Source organism: Danio rerio, chromosome 17, assembly GCF_052040795.2.
Source record: "Danio rerio strain M-AB ecotype USA chromosome 17, GRCz13ab, whole genome shotgun sequence".
Lineage (NCBI taxonomy): Eukaryota > Metazoa > Chordata > Actinopteri > Cypriniformes > Danionidae > Danio > Danio rerio.
The window spans coordinates 58,266,565-58,285,057 of record NC_141037.1 but is presented as its reverse complement, the minus strand read 5'-3'; the positions used below and the strand labels follow the sequence as shown (position 1 = coordinate 58,285,057).

Below are 18,493 nucleotides of genomic sequence, written 5' to 3'. Positions count from 1 at the left end.
GAATGAATGTGTGTGTGTGTTATAAATCCAGAAAGAAGTGTACTATCTAGTGTGTATTTGAGTAATGAATAATATCAGCACATTCTCTTTTCAGGTGAATAATGTGCAATCTATAATAACGTGCAGTGACGAATGTACAGTAAACGAGGCTCTGAGGCGCACGCGGCGGGGAAAGAGTTAACATGTAAAAGTGTGTGAGCCCAGCGCTGAAGCTCCCTCTTGAATTGAACAGTTCATCATGTGAAAAAGTAGTTCATTCCTCGCGCGGAGCTCACTTGGGAAGGTTTTTTTAAAATCGTTCCCCTTTTTTTTCCCACTTTACACTAGAAATAATGCATATTCCTCATTTTTCTGCTAAATAATTAGCTGCCAAATCAAATATGTTCCTAATGGAAGACACAGACGTGCTGTTCAGTCGTGTTGGTACATTTAGTCTCTGAATGAAGATAAAGCGTTTATTTTTAATGCAGTCTGCTGTTTTTAGAAACCTAAAGCATCGAGTCCTGCATTATAAGACGCATAATACACTGAATGAGTTCATCAGCGTTACAGTAATGTGTGTGAAATACAGGAGTAAGGCCCAATTATTAACCCTCCAGGTCAAATATATCTCAATTATTTATCTAATATTTAAAACGATCTTTAACAAAGCTGTGATTTTTCCCACAGTATTTCCTATTATGCATGTCTTCAGGAGAAAGACTTTTATAATTGACTGGAATAAAAGCTAATTGTTATTTGTTTCACTTTTAGGCAAACCATAAGATAAGGTCAGTATTATTACACTCTCAGAAAAAAAGGTACAATGAGGGTACAATTTTGTTCCTAGAGGGAACAAAATATAAAATTGTACCTTTAAAGGTCCCATATTGGTCCTTAGGGTACAATTTTGTACCCAAATGGGCTATAAAGGTACAAATGTCTAGATTTAGGTTTGAAAGGTACATTTTTGTACCTTTTATAGCACATTTGGATACAAAATTGTACCGTAAAGGACCAATTTGGCACCTTTAAAGGTACAATTATATATTTTGTTTCCCTATAGGAACAAAATTGTACCCTCAGCTCATGATAAGATCAAGACACTATATAACACTAATTTAAATGTATTAATACTAAACATTAATACTAAAATACATAATTTAAAAATATAATAAATAAATAAATTGATTGAATTAAATATTTTAATAATTAATTTTTTTCATGTATTTAAACTATTCTTTCTCAAAAATGTTAATAATTTAATTTATAATTAAATGTAATTTTAATCATTAAAAACGTAAATACTGGTCTTTGCTTACTGTTTAAGTCCCTATAGTATATATGGGATGTAGAATAAGAACCATGCAGAGGGACAGCATCTTCATACAGGTGGTGATGTTGCTGTCTCTTTAAGAATTTGGCTTGTTGAGACATAGTAGTGTTTGTTACTGAGGCGGTCGGTCGAGTATGCTGGCTGTTTACACAGAACTTCACACGCTTTTCAAAGAAAAGTCTATTTTGGAGTCCACACTTTTCAGGTAAGAATGTATTAAAGATATATTTTCAGTCTCATTTTTACATGTGAAGCCGTGTTCTGTTGATTTTGTCTGACTCTCTGGCCTCGGCTTTCCCCCGCTTTAAGTGCTCCGGGCTGGCTGGTGTACGTTGGCCTGCAGGATGGAGTTTGCTAAGATGTCTGCAGCTTATTAAAGAAGTTAATACAACGTGATATCGAAGTCACCGAGGGACATAACGTTATAGAAGGTAAGTACTATATGCTGTTAGTTTTCTCGGTGTAAAAGTTCCCTTTATCGCCTACGTTACGTATTCGCGCCTTATATGTTACGTTACGTTACTGCTTTATTAATAACTGTTAAGTGTTGCCACGGCGGAATATAATCGCAACCCAGATAGCAAAATACACTTGGGCCAGTTGCGGCTAGATTCTCGCCTGCCCGAGTCCGTCTGCTGTATCGTTACTCGGGCCAGATGCGGCGGCAGAAGCGAGCCGACGCTGCCGTAACCGTGCACCGGAATCGGGCCGTGAGTAATGTGCGGTGTGGCCCGGAGCTGGCGCGACTGAAGTCTTCATATACCTTGATATAAATACTTTTGTTATTAATACTGGAATTTGTAATTATCGATAATGTTTTATATTTTGAGGCCATTTTCTAGCCACGGTTGACCGCGGAAATGTATTTTTAGACGGTTATATACACCGCCATTTTGTGAAGAAAAATCACAATTTTGTCACCGGCAAAGCGACTGATTATGTAAACGTGGCTAGTTACAAACGTGGCGTGTGTATGCTTGTACATATCTTCGTTTCAGTGTCTAAGTTGTATTAATGTTGAGGAGTGTCCACAAACTCTCATGTCCAGAATTGTTGGTGTTTTACTATCGTTTAACGTTATACTTATATATAAATAAAATACTATAAATAAATAGTTATTGCTTTATCTTATTGCTTTCCTGAAGTTTATGAAGTTTCCAATTGTATTTCAGGACAAGATTGAACAACATACTGCAGGCTAACAGCATCAGATCAATGAAGGCATGTCATATGAAAGCATGGCTCAGTTACAAGATGTAAGTATGTCTCATTATTTATACCATGGTTTTAATGGCTTACATACTATTTTAAATTTGTAGGTTTTTACTTACAAACAACAATAAATGTACACCCACGTGTTTAAAATTATTTTCTAGGTTTTCATCGAAAGATGAGAGATCAACTGAAGAATGCTATGGACCTGACTCTGAGGTACTCTTTCTAAACTTTCTCCACTTGATTAATATTATTAAATTCTAGCTTTGGATGGATTCCTTCATATTTGTTTGTATGCCACATCTTATGTTCCAGGAATTGATTTTACAGCAGCACTTCTCATGTTGCCAGCCTTGTTAAGCGAGACACTTCAACATTTCGTTGTGCTCAGGTGCGTATGTTGTTTTCTGTTCAGTATATGCTGTGATAAATGCATTTTATAATGCTTGATATTCTTTATATTAGGATGATGCAGTGGGTAGTGCTGTCACCTTACAGCAAGAAGGTCGCTGGTTCGAGCCTCGGCTGGGTCAGTTGGCATTTGTGTGAGGAGTTTGCATATTCTTCCAGTGTTCGTAAAGGTTTCCTCCAAGTGCTCCGGTTTCCCCACAAGTCCAAAGACATGCGCTAAAGCTGAATTTGGTAAGCTTATTTGTCTGTAGTGTATAAATGTGTGTGTGAATAAGTGTGTCTGGATGTTTCGTAATACTGGGTTGCAGCTGGAAGGGCATCTGCTGCATAAAACATATGCTGGATAAGTTGGTGGTTCATTCCACTGTGGCGAGCCCAGATTAATAAAGGGACTAAGCCAAAAAGAAACTGAATGAATGAATGAAATTTATATTAGTCTTTTAATCTGTGATACTTTTTTTTTTTTAATCGGTGAATATTAATTATTTTACTTTCTATGCATGTTGATTTTCTCTTCATCAGTGATAGAGTGACTGATATTAATGTAATTATTGCTTTGTCATTTACAGTGAATCATCTTCACCACATCCAACAGTTCAAGTACAGGAGGAGGCCACCGACTGGACAACTATGTTAACAAGACATGTCACGGCCGTCTTCAGAGTTGATGGGATTGCGATTGGCCGGGCTAATGATGTGGATGAATATACATTTTTGACATATCCATCTTATTAGAACACCTTGATGTTTCTGCAGTGGAATGTTTTGAATGAACGGTGGACGGTGACAAGCCTCGATCTACTCCAGTTACCAGAGGGATCTACCTTGTTTTTTGTTTCTCTACATGCTCTTGGGATAATCACAATCATCAAGTTAATCCAGCACACTGCTATCATTCATGCATAAAGCAAATTTTTAAATAACTTGTGGTCCTAATGACTATCAAAGAACATTTTCCAGTTATGAGTGCTTTACATGTCATGTTTACCAAAAGCATAAACACATATTGTGTTACAACAAATTAAAACTCCACTTGAGGATGATGAGGAGTAATCTACTGGTGTTGAGGAAGAGGCTACTGATGTATTTGGTTTTCTGCACTGTTGAAGCAATTTATAGAGAAACATTGCCTTCATTCTGAAATTCAGAGAAAATTTTGATGGCAAATTATTTATTGTGACTGGGTATTCTGACTAAAGACAAATACTTTGGACTTTATAAAGTGAACTACTTGATGTAGCCTGTGTAATGTGTTTATAAATCTTAAACAGTATTCTTGTGGTCTTTGTATTAAGGGTAGATTATATACTGTACAGTGAATGAACAATTTTTATTTGTTTTCTAAATTGTTCTTTTTACTGTTTTACATGTCTGCTTTATATTTACTGTGTAATTTTATTTCTTGACACATTCAGTTGTGAGTTGTAATGAAATATTTCTACATTAATAAATAAAAATGGACATCTGCAAACCAAAATATTTTATTTATTTATTTGTGCATGCAGTCACCAAAGGATCAAAATGCCTGGGTCAGTACCCTGAAAATGCTATATAATATAAAAAGGTACATTTTTGTTCCTTCGGTGGGGGTACAAAATTGTCCCTTAAAGGGTACAAATGTAGAAGGTACAATTTTGTACCTTTAAATAGAGGTACAAATTTGTACCCTTAAGGGTACCACCCCAGTGACGGGCCATTTGTACCCTAAAAGGTACAATTTTGTACCTTTTTTTCTGAGAGTGTAGGCCCCTAATAAATGTTTGTTCTCTGATTGGCTACAGAATGACTAATTCCTAATAAACCTAACTTGTCTAGTTATCTTAATTAACCTAGTTAAGCCTTTTAAATCACTCTTTAAGCTGAATTCTAGTATCTTGCAAAATAACTAGTGCGATATTTTATCTTGTCATCATAGCAAAGAGAAAAAAAAACAGGTATTAGAAATCCCTGAATTAATCGGTTGTGGTGATTCTACGGTTGCTATGGCAACAGAACGACTAAAGAAATTAATCTGTTGTGGTAAATCTACAGTTGCCATGGTAACACAACAACTACAGTAATTAATCTGTTGTGGTGATTCTACTGTTGCTATGGTAACAAACGGCAACACACAAACACGCGTGCACACACACACAAACAAAAACACACATAAACCTGCACACACAGAAATGAAGACACATAAACAAGCGCACACACACAGAGCGACAAATGCACAAACACACAAGTGATCACACAAATAAACATTTAAACACACAAACCTGCACACACACAGAAATGCAGACACACATAAACAAGCACACACAAGCGCACACAGACACACACACACACACACACACACACATCAGTCAAACACTCACGGCCCGGCCGGCGCATCACACACACACACACACTCATCATGTGGACCCAGCTTTTCCATGTCATCTGACCACTGATCAGTTCATCAATGACCCCTGATGAGCAGAGAACACACATGGGTCAACTTGAGAGCAGACACACACACACACACACACATTATCCAACAACAATCTTATCCAGCGTTATTTACTATAGCTCTCACTATTTTCATCGTGTTTACTGCAGTCAAACACTAAACAAGTAGATCCTGCATGTCAAAGGTCCTGCAAAAGCAAAATTTTCTCATCAACACAAAGGTTCCCAAAGTTATGAACACCCTTTCCTCCAGCAACATTAACAGAACATTCATACAACGTTATCTGGCCTTTATTCAAGGGTTATTTAAAGGTTGTTCATGAAATCGTTCTTTCTGAATCGCTTGATGTTCTTTTGACATCCTGCAACGGTTTTTCGTTTCAGAACATTCAGAGAGCACTCGACAGTCACATTTCCTCATTAGAAGAATACAGAGATGACGTGCTAAACGTTATCCTCATCTCTAAGGTTTTAGATAAAAGTGTCTGCTAAATGAGTTCATGTAAATGTAAACCGTAATGCAAACAGAAAGTCCCGCCTCCAGACCTACATCACTGGTCCATTGGAAGCTGACATATCAAAATAAATGAATGAATGAAAAAAAATAAAAATAAATATATAAATAAATAAATAATAATTTTAATAAATAAATTAATAAATAAAATGTTATAATAATAATAATAATAATAATAATAATACATTGATTAATAAATAAAATAAATACTACAACTACTACTAATAATGTTGACGCAGTGGTGCAGTAGGTAGTGTTGTCGCCTCACAGCAAGGTCACTGGTTCGAGCCTTGGCTGGGTCAGTTGGCATTTCTGTGTGGAGTTTGCATGTTCTCCCTGTGTGGGTTTCCTCTGGGTGCTCCGGTTTCCCCCACAAGTCCAAAGACATGTGGTACAGGTGAATTGGATAGACTAAATTGTCCGTAGTGTATGAGTGTGTATGGATGTTTCCCAGCTTAAATAAATGCTGAATAAGTTGGCGGTTCATTCCGCTGCGGTGAACCCAGATTATTAAAGGGACTAAGCCGAAAAGAAAATGAATGAATAAATGGATAATAATAATAATATTAATAATAATAATAATAATAATAAATAAATAAAATAACATATAATAATAAATAATTTAATAAAAATAATAATAATAATAGCATGAATAATATTAATAATAATAATAATAATAATAATAATAATAATAATAATAATAATAATAAATTGATTAATAAATAAAATTAAATAATCCTAATAATAATAATAATAATAATAATAATAATGATGATGATTTTATTTATTATTAAATAAAATTACTTCTACTAAAATATTTATAATAAAAAATAAATAAAACGAAATAATAATAACAATATTAACAAAAATAAATAAATAAATAAAATAACATAATAATAATAATAATAATAATAATAATAATAAAAATTTTTACTAATAATTGTGGTGATAATAAATTAAATAACAAAAATATGATAAAATAATAATAAAGAATTAAATAAAAGTAATAATAATAATAATAATAATTAATTTATTAATTAATCAAATTAAATGATAATAATGTTAATGACAATAATAAATTAATTACAATTATATAGTAAATAAATAAATAAATAAATAAATAATAAGGTATAGATACATTTTATTTATTTTTTCCTTTTCCCAATATACTTCGTTGAGCTGATCTGAAGTGATGCTAAAAAACACTTAAAACATTACAAGATTTTTATTTTTAAATAAACTTTAACCGGTAATCAAAGAATCCTAAAAATATAATATATCACAGTGTCCACAAAACTATGAAATATGAAATACAACAGTTTTCTACATTCACAGTCATCAGGTCAGCATATTACAATCATTTCTGATCATGTGACACTGAAGACTGCAGTAATGATGCTGAAAATCCAGCTTTTAATCACAGCAAGACATCTCAATTGACTATACATTCACATAGAAAACAGTTATATTTAATTATAAATGTTTTCCACAGTGTTTACAGTATTTTTGATCAACAAAATGCAGCTTTTGAGAGCAATCCATCAATTAAAAGCATGCAAAGCTAAAGAGCAGGTCACAGCCTACAGAGCCTAAAGCAGACACTTTCAGCAACATCATTTCCTGTCTCGAATCCCGCCCGATCGCTGCTCTTCCGCTCGTGAGGCTAATGACTGTGAGCCGGCCGCCGGACGCCTGTCAGCTGGAATCAGAGCCGCAATGGTGACAGACCGTTCCAATATTGATTTCATAAATAAACAGAGCTAACCATCGATCCTAATGTTATTTTGCATTTCAATTACTGCTCAGAAACATAACCTTCAAACGACTGGCCGCTCGATACCGATAGCATTCTGTGATAAACGCCCCGCGGACATTTGCCTCACGTTTGCTCCCTCTTTCTCTCTCTAGCAAACGTGTAAATTAGCGGACTTAGCATTTTCCCCCTGCAACATTTGATTAGCGAGCAATTTCGTTTACTGGCCATTAATGCGAAGGACGGTGCGACGTGAGATGCAGATCTGCATTCAGCATCTGATTATCATGATCAACCAACACCACATGCATGGTTTAATAGGGTTTTTAAAAATCATACAACTTAATATAACGATTTTCAATGTAAATATTTTGTAAAATGTCATTAACTCTTGTGATTTAAAGCTGTATTTCATATTTAATAGTTTTGTGTGCACTGTAATATGGTATTAAAATAGTTTGCATGCTTAAAATTGATGAATTAATCTTAAAAACTGCATTTTGTTGATCAAACATACTTTAAAAACTGTGAAAAAGTTTTAGAATTGAAGATAACGGATTTCAATGTGAATATATGGTAAAATGTCATTTATTTTAGTGATTTAAAGCTGTATTTTCAGCATCATTACTGCAGTCTTTCGTGTCACATGATTGGAAATCTTCATAATATGCTGATCTGATGATTATAAATATAGAAAAGTGTTGTATTTAATAGTTTTGGGGGCATTGTAATATGGTATTAAATTTGTTTTGCATGCTTAAAATTGATTAATTATTCTTAAAAGTTGCATTTTGTTGATCAAAAATATTGTAAAAACTGCCAAATGGTTTTACAGATTAATATAACTGTTTTCAATGTGAATATACAGTAAAATGTAATTTATTTCTGTGATTTAAAGCTGTATTTTCAGCATCATTACTGCAGTCTTCAACATCACATGGTCAGAAGTAATTAAAATATGCTGATCTGATGATTATGGATGTAGAAAACTGTTTATTTCATATTTTATAGTTTTGTAGGCACTGTGATATGGTATTAAAGTAGTTCTGCATGCTTAAATTTGATGAATTAGTCTTTAAAGCTGCATTTTTATTGATCATAAATACTTTAAAACAGTGAAAAGGTTTTATAATAGAATAAAACCGTTTTCTATGTGAATATATAATAAATTGTCATTTATTCCTGTGATTTAAAGCTGTATTTTATGTTTCATAGTTTTGCATAATATATTTTACAGTGTATATTTGAGTAAATATATAAACTAACATTAAATAAATAAAACCATAAGGTGACTCTCCAAAATAAAATAAAAAAATTATTAATTAATGAATTAGAATGAATAAAATAAATAAATAAATAAATAAATTGATTATTATTGTTATTATTATCATCATCTTCATTATTTTTATTCATCTATTTATTTATATTTAGATTTTTGTGGGGGTCACACTAAGGTTCCATTTATTTATTGTTTATAATATGTTCAATTATTTTAGCTTAATTAAATAAATAAATAAATAAATAAATAAATAAATAACAACAACAATAATAATACATCATCATTATTATTATTTATTTTATTACTTTTTTTTGGTGGGTCACACTGAGGATCAATTTATTAAATGTTTATTTAATGTTCCATTTGTTTTAAATAATAATTGAATAAATAATAATAATAATAATAATAATAATTAATAATAATAATAATAATAATAATAATAATAATGATTTTTTATTTAATTTAATAAAAAACTTTTTTTTAAATAAATAATTGAACCTTAGTTAGTGTCCTAACAAAAATAAAACATTTAATTAAATATAAAAAAATTAATAGTAATAATAATACAAATTATGTATTACTATTATTTAATTTAATTTAATTTAGGTAGGTCACATTTTTGGTAGATTCAATATATATATATTTAAATTATGTTTATTTAAAGTACAATTTCATTTCATTTAATAAATACGCAATTTTGTTGTGCTTTCCTTTTATTTTGCTTCAATGTTGTTTTATTTAATATTTATATATTTTAGATTTATCACTTTAGTTTTTATTACTACAGTAGTTCTATTATTCCAACTGAATGAGTGCGAGTTACTAAATCGGGAAGAAGATGCGTCATGCTATGGCTAGCATTTGTGATAGAAAAGCCCTGCAGCCCAATCAATATGCATACAAATAGCAGCACTACTTCCTGTGGTCTCACACAGCACACCTTACGCTCGCGCATTTGTGTGTGTGGCATGCATTGGCGGATGCATTATCCCCAGTTTATTTTTAAACCTGCTGTCACGGCGCGCCGAGGATGCCAAGGTTACCTGGGTGAGAATTGGGGGCCGGATGGGTGACGTTGGGCGGTTTGGATGGATACTGCAGGGTGTGAGAGCGCAGAAAGTGACCCTACTGTCAAGACACGCTGAGACCGCAAATACACTCCTTCTGCCTCAACACACACACACTTCGGCACAGTTGTGTGCTTCGTTTGTTCGATAGCAACATGCTACACTCAATAGAAATGCAGCATGCTCAAACTACGTATTTAAAATCGTTTGATGGTGCTTTGAGATCAACACTGGAGAAAATATCCGGAAATTAGCAGCGTTCAGTATTTTGTGCTTCATGTTTTCATTTCCCCCTCGCTTATTTATGCTTTTTTTATGACCAGTGTTGTGCTATAGTTGCTGAAAAATAGTAAAGCTAGCTACTAATTACTTCATTCAAAAAGTAACTCAATTACTTTATCGATTACTTACACCAAAAACTAAATGTTATATTTAAAGTTTGAGTTACTTCCCAAAGAACATTTGAATGCACCCACTATAACGTCACTTCAGTGCTGCATGGAGAATACACTGCTGATCAGCTTCAGTTTTAATTAATTTACATTCTCACAACTAAAACACAAGACAAACTTAATTAAGACATTTTTAAACAGTCATTTATGTAATTCAGACCAGCTGCACACAAAAGAAAATAACACAAGGAGATGAACCAGCTGAATAATACAGTTAAAGTCAGAATTATTCACCCCCTTTTGAATTTTATTTTCTTTTCTTTTTTTTAAATATTTCCTAAATTATGCTTAACAGAGCAAGGACATTTTCACAGTATTTCTGATAATATTCTTTCTTCTGGAGAAAGCCTGATTTGTTTTATTTCGGCTAGAATAAAAGCAGTTTTTAATTTTTTTTAAACCATTTTAAGGTCAATATTATTAGCTCCTTTAAGCTACATTTGATAGTCTCCAGAACAAACAATCATTATACAATGACTTGCCTAATTACCCTAACCTTTTACCCTAATTACCCTAGTGAAGCCTTTACATGTCACTTTAAGCTGTATGGAAGTGTCTTGAAGAATTTCTAGTCTAATATTATTTACTGTCATCATGACAAAGAGAAAATAAATCAGTGATTACACTGAACAAATTATTCAAAGATGATTCCTTGGATTTACTCAATTGTTTTACGATGAGAGGGTATAAACAATTTATTTGTGTTGAATTTAAATATTTTAAATATAAACAAACAAATTAAGTAAATAATTTAAATATAAACAAACAAATTAAGTTGAACATTATTAAATTTAATTTGTTTGTTTAAATTCAACACAAATAAATAGTTTGAAACAGTTCTGCATGCAACACTTTTCTCAGTGAGTTATTAAAAGTATTATGATTAGAAATGTGTATAAGAAATCTGCTCTCTGTTAAACAGAAATTGGGAAAAAATAAACAGGGGGGCGAATAATTCAGGGGGGCTAATAATTCTGACCTCAACTGTATATTCACAAACAAAAAATCAAAAACTAAAAGTTGCTTCAGCGTTATAAAAGTTTGTATTTAACCCTTAAACATGTTCCCTCACAGCTTGAGTATGAAAACTGGCCACAATATACAACAAACACAAAACATAAATAAATGAAAGTCATCTGAATTATCATTCAGAATCAATCTGCTGAAACTCAGCACCACATAACTGCTGTTATAGACATCCATAGATCAATGCATTTTAAACAAAACAAAAACACAACAGCTGCTCAAGCATGAAACCAATGAGCAATTTTCAAAATCACCACAAATTAAACACGCTACAGTGTGTCAACAACTTAGAGATGTAAGCTGTGCATCTTCAAAGTGCAAAATCTGCTTTGAGGATTGTATTAGGGAGACCTCGATGGCTCAGTGCAAGTGAAATAGTGCGGGAGTGCTCACTTTTAAAGCACCATCACGGAGTCTTATGCATAGGTTTATCTCCCAAATAAATGCGTCCAATGTGGGTTTATCAGACATAGAGGTCAGTAGTACAGGCTATCAATCAGAGCTGCGGAGACACTGCTGCTGCTGTATTTTGTATTTTGGAATATGTTTGTTTGTTGTTGTTGTTGTTGTTTTCAATGAACTTCGAGTCTGTAATTCGTTCATTTTCCTTCAGTTTAGTCTCTTATTTGTCAGAGGTCGCCACAATGGAATGAACCGGCAACTATTTCAGCATGTTTTACACAGGCGGATGCCCTTCCAGCTGCAACCCTGAACTGGGAAACACCCATAGACCTTCATTAACACATACACACTCATACACTACAGCCAATTTTGTTGACCAGTTCCCCTATAGCGCATGTGTTTGGACTGTGGGGGAAACCGGAGCCCCCGGAGGAATCCCAGGCCAACACAGGGGGAACATGCAAACTCCACACAAAAACACCAACTAGGACTCAAACCAGTGACCTTCTGTGTGGCAACAGTGCTAACCACTGAGCTACCCATGAGGGAATTAAGTTAACTTGTTATTTTGTACAAGTTTAGGTGGATTGAACATAGAACAATCGATTTTAAAAACTCAATAGTTGTGTTGTTTCAGCTTCAGATTTTCAATAAGTGGTTTGAACAAACAGCACACGTCACTTTTGTGTGTTTTTATTGACATACAGTCAAGTAAACAGCGCTATTGTGAGTATTTAAAATGTTTACAGAGGCTTCTTTCCAGAACTGTTCAGCAAAACACTGTTATTTTTGATAAGTGTAAAAACTGAAGATACCGTGTTTTCAGTGACCCCAGTTGAAGGATCAGTTATGTGCATCTTTACTTCCTTTTTAATATATAAACATGCTGTTTCCATGGAGGTTTTGTTTGTCTTTGTCATGATGGCAGTACATGATATTTGACTAGTTATTTTATAAGATTCTAGTATTCAGCTTAAAATGACATTTAAAGGCTTAACTAGGTTAATTAGGTTAACTATAGGCAAGTGGAGTTGTTCTGTAGCCAACCGAAAAATTCTTAAGGGGGCCAATAATTTTGACCTTCATTTATTTATTTATTAATTTTTTTATTTATACGAGCCAGAATAAAAATTAATAAGATGTTATCTAGAATAATCTATATCTATATATCCACATCACTTGGGAAATATTTGAAAAAAAAAATTGTTTTGTTTTTATAATGTTTTTTTTTTTTGTTAAGAAAATATTTGTGGGATTTACAATTTTTTAAGTTAAACTGCAAACATTTTTTATTGGCTAAATTTAAACAAACAAATTAAATGTAGTAATGTTCAACTTAAATTCTTTAAATTCAGCCCACATTAATTGTTTGCAGCCAATCCAATAAATCATTTCTTTCAGTGTGTACATGGGTCTGCACAAAAAGTTATTATTATTATTTTTGATTATCTGTTTTTTTAAAAACAAATTACTGAAAGTTTATTCAAGAAACCAAATATAGTTCTTCTAAGCCATCACTACAACAACAAAAAAATCTAAACCCTGCTAGTTTTTGCATTAATTCTACTGTTTTAATGGAGATATCTTGTATAGCTCCTCAAAGGACACTAAATTTTACAAAACAAAACTTCTTTCATTCATTCATTCATTTTCTTGTCGGCTAAGTACCTTTATTAATTCGGGGTCGCCACAGCGGAATGAACCGCCAACTTATCCAGCAAGTTTTTACGCAGCGGATGCCCTTTCAGCTGCAACCCATCCCACACACACATTCACACACACACACTCATACACTATCAACAATTTAGCCTACCCAATTCACCTGTACCGCATGTGTTTGGACTGTGGGGGAAACCGAAGCACCCGGAGGAAACCCACGCGAACACAGGGAGAACATGCAAACTCCACACAAAAACCCCAACTGAGCCGAGGCTCGAACCAGCAACCTTCTTGCTGTGAGGCGACAGCACTACGTACTGCGCCACTGCTTCGCCCAAAACAAAACTCAAACATCACACATTTATTAAATAACGGACTGCATTTATACCAGCCATACAACAACAAAAAATTATCTTGAATAAAAATATAATAGTAAACACTGTTAAACAAATTCTCTGTCAAACAACAGAAAATAAAATATTCATTTTAAAAGAATCATCTTGCCTTCAGCTGCACCCGGGCCTTTCCCAAAGTACAGAAAAGTTCTTCATTGTGCTAAAAGAGTTCTGCTGTTGTAATCTGTTGTTGTTTTTGTTTGTTGTTGTTTTTTGTGGAGTAAATAATAGGCATCACTACAAAAACACCCATTTTAAAAAACCTAAATAACCTTAATCCTGATAGTTTTTGCATTCATTTTATTATTGTCTGAGGAAAAATGTGCATGGCTTTTTAACTAAAAAAATCAAAAATGATATATTAATTAAATAAAGAACTGCTTTTATACCAACCAAACAACAACAAAAGAATTTTTTAATATAAATATAATAGTAAACACTGTTAAACAAATTCTCTGTTCAACAACAGAAAATAAAATTATTAATTTTAAACTATATTTTTATAAAAAATATATTTAAACATGTGTGTGTGTGTATATATATATATATATATATATATATATATATATATATATATATATATATATATATATATATATATATATATATATATATATATATATTTATAAAATATATAAATTTATATAAATTTAAAATTTGTTGTTGTTTTTTGTTGTTGTTTTTTTTGGAGTAAAAAAATAGGGATCACTACAAAAACACCCTTTTAAAAAAAAAATAAACAAATAACCTTAATCCTAATTAATTTTATTCTTTTCTGAAGTAAAAAAAACATTATATATTAATTAAATAAAGAATTTTTCCCAGAGATGGGTTGCGGCTGGAAGGGCATCCGCTGCGTAAAAACTTGCTGGATGAGTTGGCGGTTCATTCCGCTGTGGCAACCCCAGATTAATAAAGGGACTAAGTCGACAAGAAAATGAATGAATGAATAAATAAAGAATTGCTTTTATACTAGCCAAACAACAACAACAACAAAACTTTCTTCAGAATGAAAATATAATAGTGAACACTAAATAAAATCTCTGTTAAACAAAATAAATCATTGTAAACTAATCATTTAGCCTTCAGCTGGACACGGGCCTTTCCCAATGCACAGAAAAGTTCTTTATTGTGCTAAAACAGTATTATTTCATAAAATATTATCTTGTTTTTTGTGGAGTAAGACACCCTTTTAATCTCTTAATCTTGCTAGTTTTGCATTAATTCTATTGCTTGCGTAAGAAACAATCCTGAATGGCTCATCAAAGCTCCTTTTAGCGCTTATTTTTACATCAAGCAAACATTTTAATTCAGAATCATTAGTGAAGTAAATAAGACGGAACCATCAACAACACTACAGAACCTTTCATTTCCTCCTGAAACACTGAGGAGATTGATCGTCTGAGCGAGCGAAAGGAAAAAAGCACAGCTGGTTAGAGGTGTTGGAGTGTGAATCAGGATTATAAGCGTGCAGATGACAAATATAGAGCGTGTGTCCACAATAAACACCCAACAGAAAGAACTTCTGAGGCGAGGAGAACGTTAAACGGTGCGTTTGTTGAAAAAGCGAAATGCTCATTCTGGCCAAAGGTCAGCTGGCCGCGCGGACAATCGAAACCCTCTCCAGAGCTCATGAATATGTGGGCTGACCACAGCCATGGATCTGTGTGAGTAATGTTTTCTGAAACCAAATTACTGTAAGCTGATCCCATCTGGATAGTGTCAGAGCCGGCCGCTTTGGTTACCCGCGATAGCATCTCCACACAGACAGCAAAAATCTGATTAACCCAACAGCACTGAAACACTTGCTCAAAGAGCGCCGGGCTTTTAACTTAAGATGCACTAATGCAATTCCCATCGCTCTGCTCTTTTTTGTTTTTTCTTCCTGACCTAATGCGATAAAAACCAATGGAGGCAGGGGGGGGGGGGTCGGAAATGCTAGAGATACGCTCTTTATGTGCTCGATTTGCCAACTCGGTAATGAAGTCCAACAATGCTTGAATTGAATTTGTCTTATTGAGGTTTTCTGCATGCAAACCTAATCCGCTCTGCGCTGAAACCAGGCCGAGAACGCGTCTAGTCAGTCTTTGCTCCGGGTCATATTAAATATCCCAGCAGACGTCAAAATGACCGAATGCAGCTCCACTTTTCTCAATGGTGAAATTTGCTGGGAAACACACTAGCAGCAGATTCAATCTGACCACACACACACACACACACACACACCCACATATATATATATAAATATATATATATATATATATATATATATATATATATATATATATATATATATATATATATATATAAATATATATATATATATATATATATAAATATATATATATAAATATATATATATAAATATATATATATATAAATATATATATATATATATATATATATATATATATATATATATATAAATATATAAAAAAATATATAAATAAATATATAAATAAAAATATATATATATATGTATATATATATATATATATATATATATATATATATATATATATATATATATATATATATATATAAATAAATAAATATGTATATATATATGTATATATATATATATATATATATATATATATATATATATATATATATATATATACATACACACACAGTGCTCAGCATAACTGAGTACAAAATGAATATTTTCCTCCATTTCTCAGTGAATATAGGCAATGTATTTCAGTGAATTTGAACAAAACACATTTATTAAACAGATTTATTTAATAATATAATAATTTAGTCATCAAACATTGAGAATTGCAAGATAAAACAATTAAATTCAAGCAAAATATTGCAAAAACCTTCAAAATTTAATATAAATTGTTAAATTTTTTGCTTCTTTTGATTTTTCCTTCTTTTAAATTTGTATTTAATTTTGTTCTAGAACATATTCATTTGACTGTATTAGTTTTTGGACCGTTATTTTAAGTTATTCTGTTAGATGAGCTCCAGATTTGGCTTCAGCACTGATCAATCTAATGCATATGCACACATATAATATTGTAGAGCTTCCTAATAAACATATGACTTAAACAATAGATTTGTGAGGGGTGCACTTATATATGAACACTGTGTAAGCTAATAAACATTTCCTGGTGAATCCAGAGCGGAGGTGCATCTGAGGTCAAACACACTCACACACACTGCAATACCATCAGCCCCGATAGAAAATGTACAGCAGCCGTAATCACACACACACACACACTGTACAGACAGCGCCATTCATGCACACTTTAAAAGGCTGAAACACACCTCATCTGACTGAACAGCATTCACTGAACTATTGCAGGAGATACTAAATAATTAAAGTAGATTTTTTTAAATAAATAACTAATTAATAAATGAACATACAGATTGCACACAGAGAAAATGCTGTCATTTGCTAATCAAAAGTGTGGAAGATTTAAAGAGTTTCACTGAAAAAACAGTGATGCAGAACTGTTGCAAACAATTTATTTGTGCTGAATTTAAACAAACAAATTAAATTTAATAATGTTCAACTTAATTTGTTTGTTTAAATTCAACCCAAATAAATTGTTTACAACCACTTAACGTAAAAAAAACTATTGAGTAAATGCAAGCAATCATCTTTGAATAATTTTTTTTCAGCGTACATGCAAAAACCTCTAAATGCCATCTGACGTTTTCCTCTAAAATGAGCATTTTTATCAGGCTCTTGTGTGTGTATGTTCTGTAAAATAGCACTTTCAGGGCAAAGAGTAAGTCCTTTTCCTGATCTTTAACGTGAAATATCTCAACATTAACAAAGGAGGCTGAGAAAAATGTTCATTTCCGATTTAAATTTCAGACGGCACTCAGAGGTTTTTGCATCTGAACTCTTCATTTGCTCTTTATATATATTAAACACAATGCATATAGATGCACAATGAGGTTCATTTCAAATACACACATCATAAAAACAATATGCAAATATGGCTATGTTTCTTTCTAATTACTATATACACTGCCTTAGTGTTTGTCTTGTTTCTAGTCAATAGGGTTAACTAAATAATGTAATTTCAAACCAAAAACAAGACCACTCTGCTTTATAATTATTCTGCAGACTATTTGGCTTGATTTAAGGGAAAACTCACTTCATTTTCACTCATTATTTAAGAAAATAAAACAATGTTTTTTTTTTTACTAGTGTAGAAAAATCTTTTTGATTTAAGATTTTTTAGATATTTGGACTAGAAACAAGACAAAATCTTGCAAAATCTAAATTAAAATGATTAAGAAGGGCATTTATTTTGCAGTGTACCTATAAATATTTTCATTCACTCATTTTCTTTTCGGCTTAGTCCCTTTATTAATCTGTGGTCGCCACAGTGGAATGAACTGCCAACTTATGCAGCATATGTTTTTCACAGCGGATGCCCTTCCAGCTGCAACACAACACTGGGAAACCCTATAAATATTTACTAAATCAAATCATCATTAAATGATTATCATATAATAATAATTGAATTGAACAGATTCAAGCAACACTGACAAATACAGCACATCACAACTAAACACGAAGGACAGCCGGCAGATTGAGGAATTATTTTA

General features: G+C 32.4%; 1 protein-coding gene and 1 long non-coding RNA gene across 9 annotated transcripts in view; one reads left to right on the top strand and one right to left on the bottom strand.

Annotated features, from left to right (window-relative positions):
• The window catches only part of esrrb (estrogen-related receptor beta), a 158,244-nt gene that overhangs the window by 131,603 nt on the left and 8,148 nt on the right, over window positions 1–18,493 (bottom strand). The gene's annotated exons all lie outside the window — the stretch shown is intronic.
• LOC147840082 (uncharacterized) lies at window positions 1,415–4,418 on the top strand. Of its 2 annotated transcripts, none has more exons than XR_015513936.1 (7): window positions 1,415–1,520; window positions 1,659–1,746; window positions 2,488–2,571; window positions 2,692–2,746; window positions 2,846–2,921; window positions 2,996–3,172; window positions 3,511–4,418. It is a non-coding gene; the product is annotated as an uncharacterized LOC147840082 (long non-coding RNA). The 2 variants fall into 2 exon arrangements; XR_015513935.1 differs by having other exon boundaries at window positions 1,625–1,746.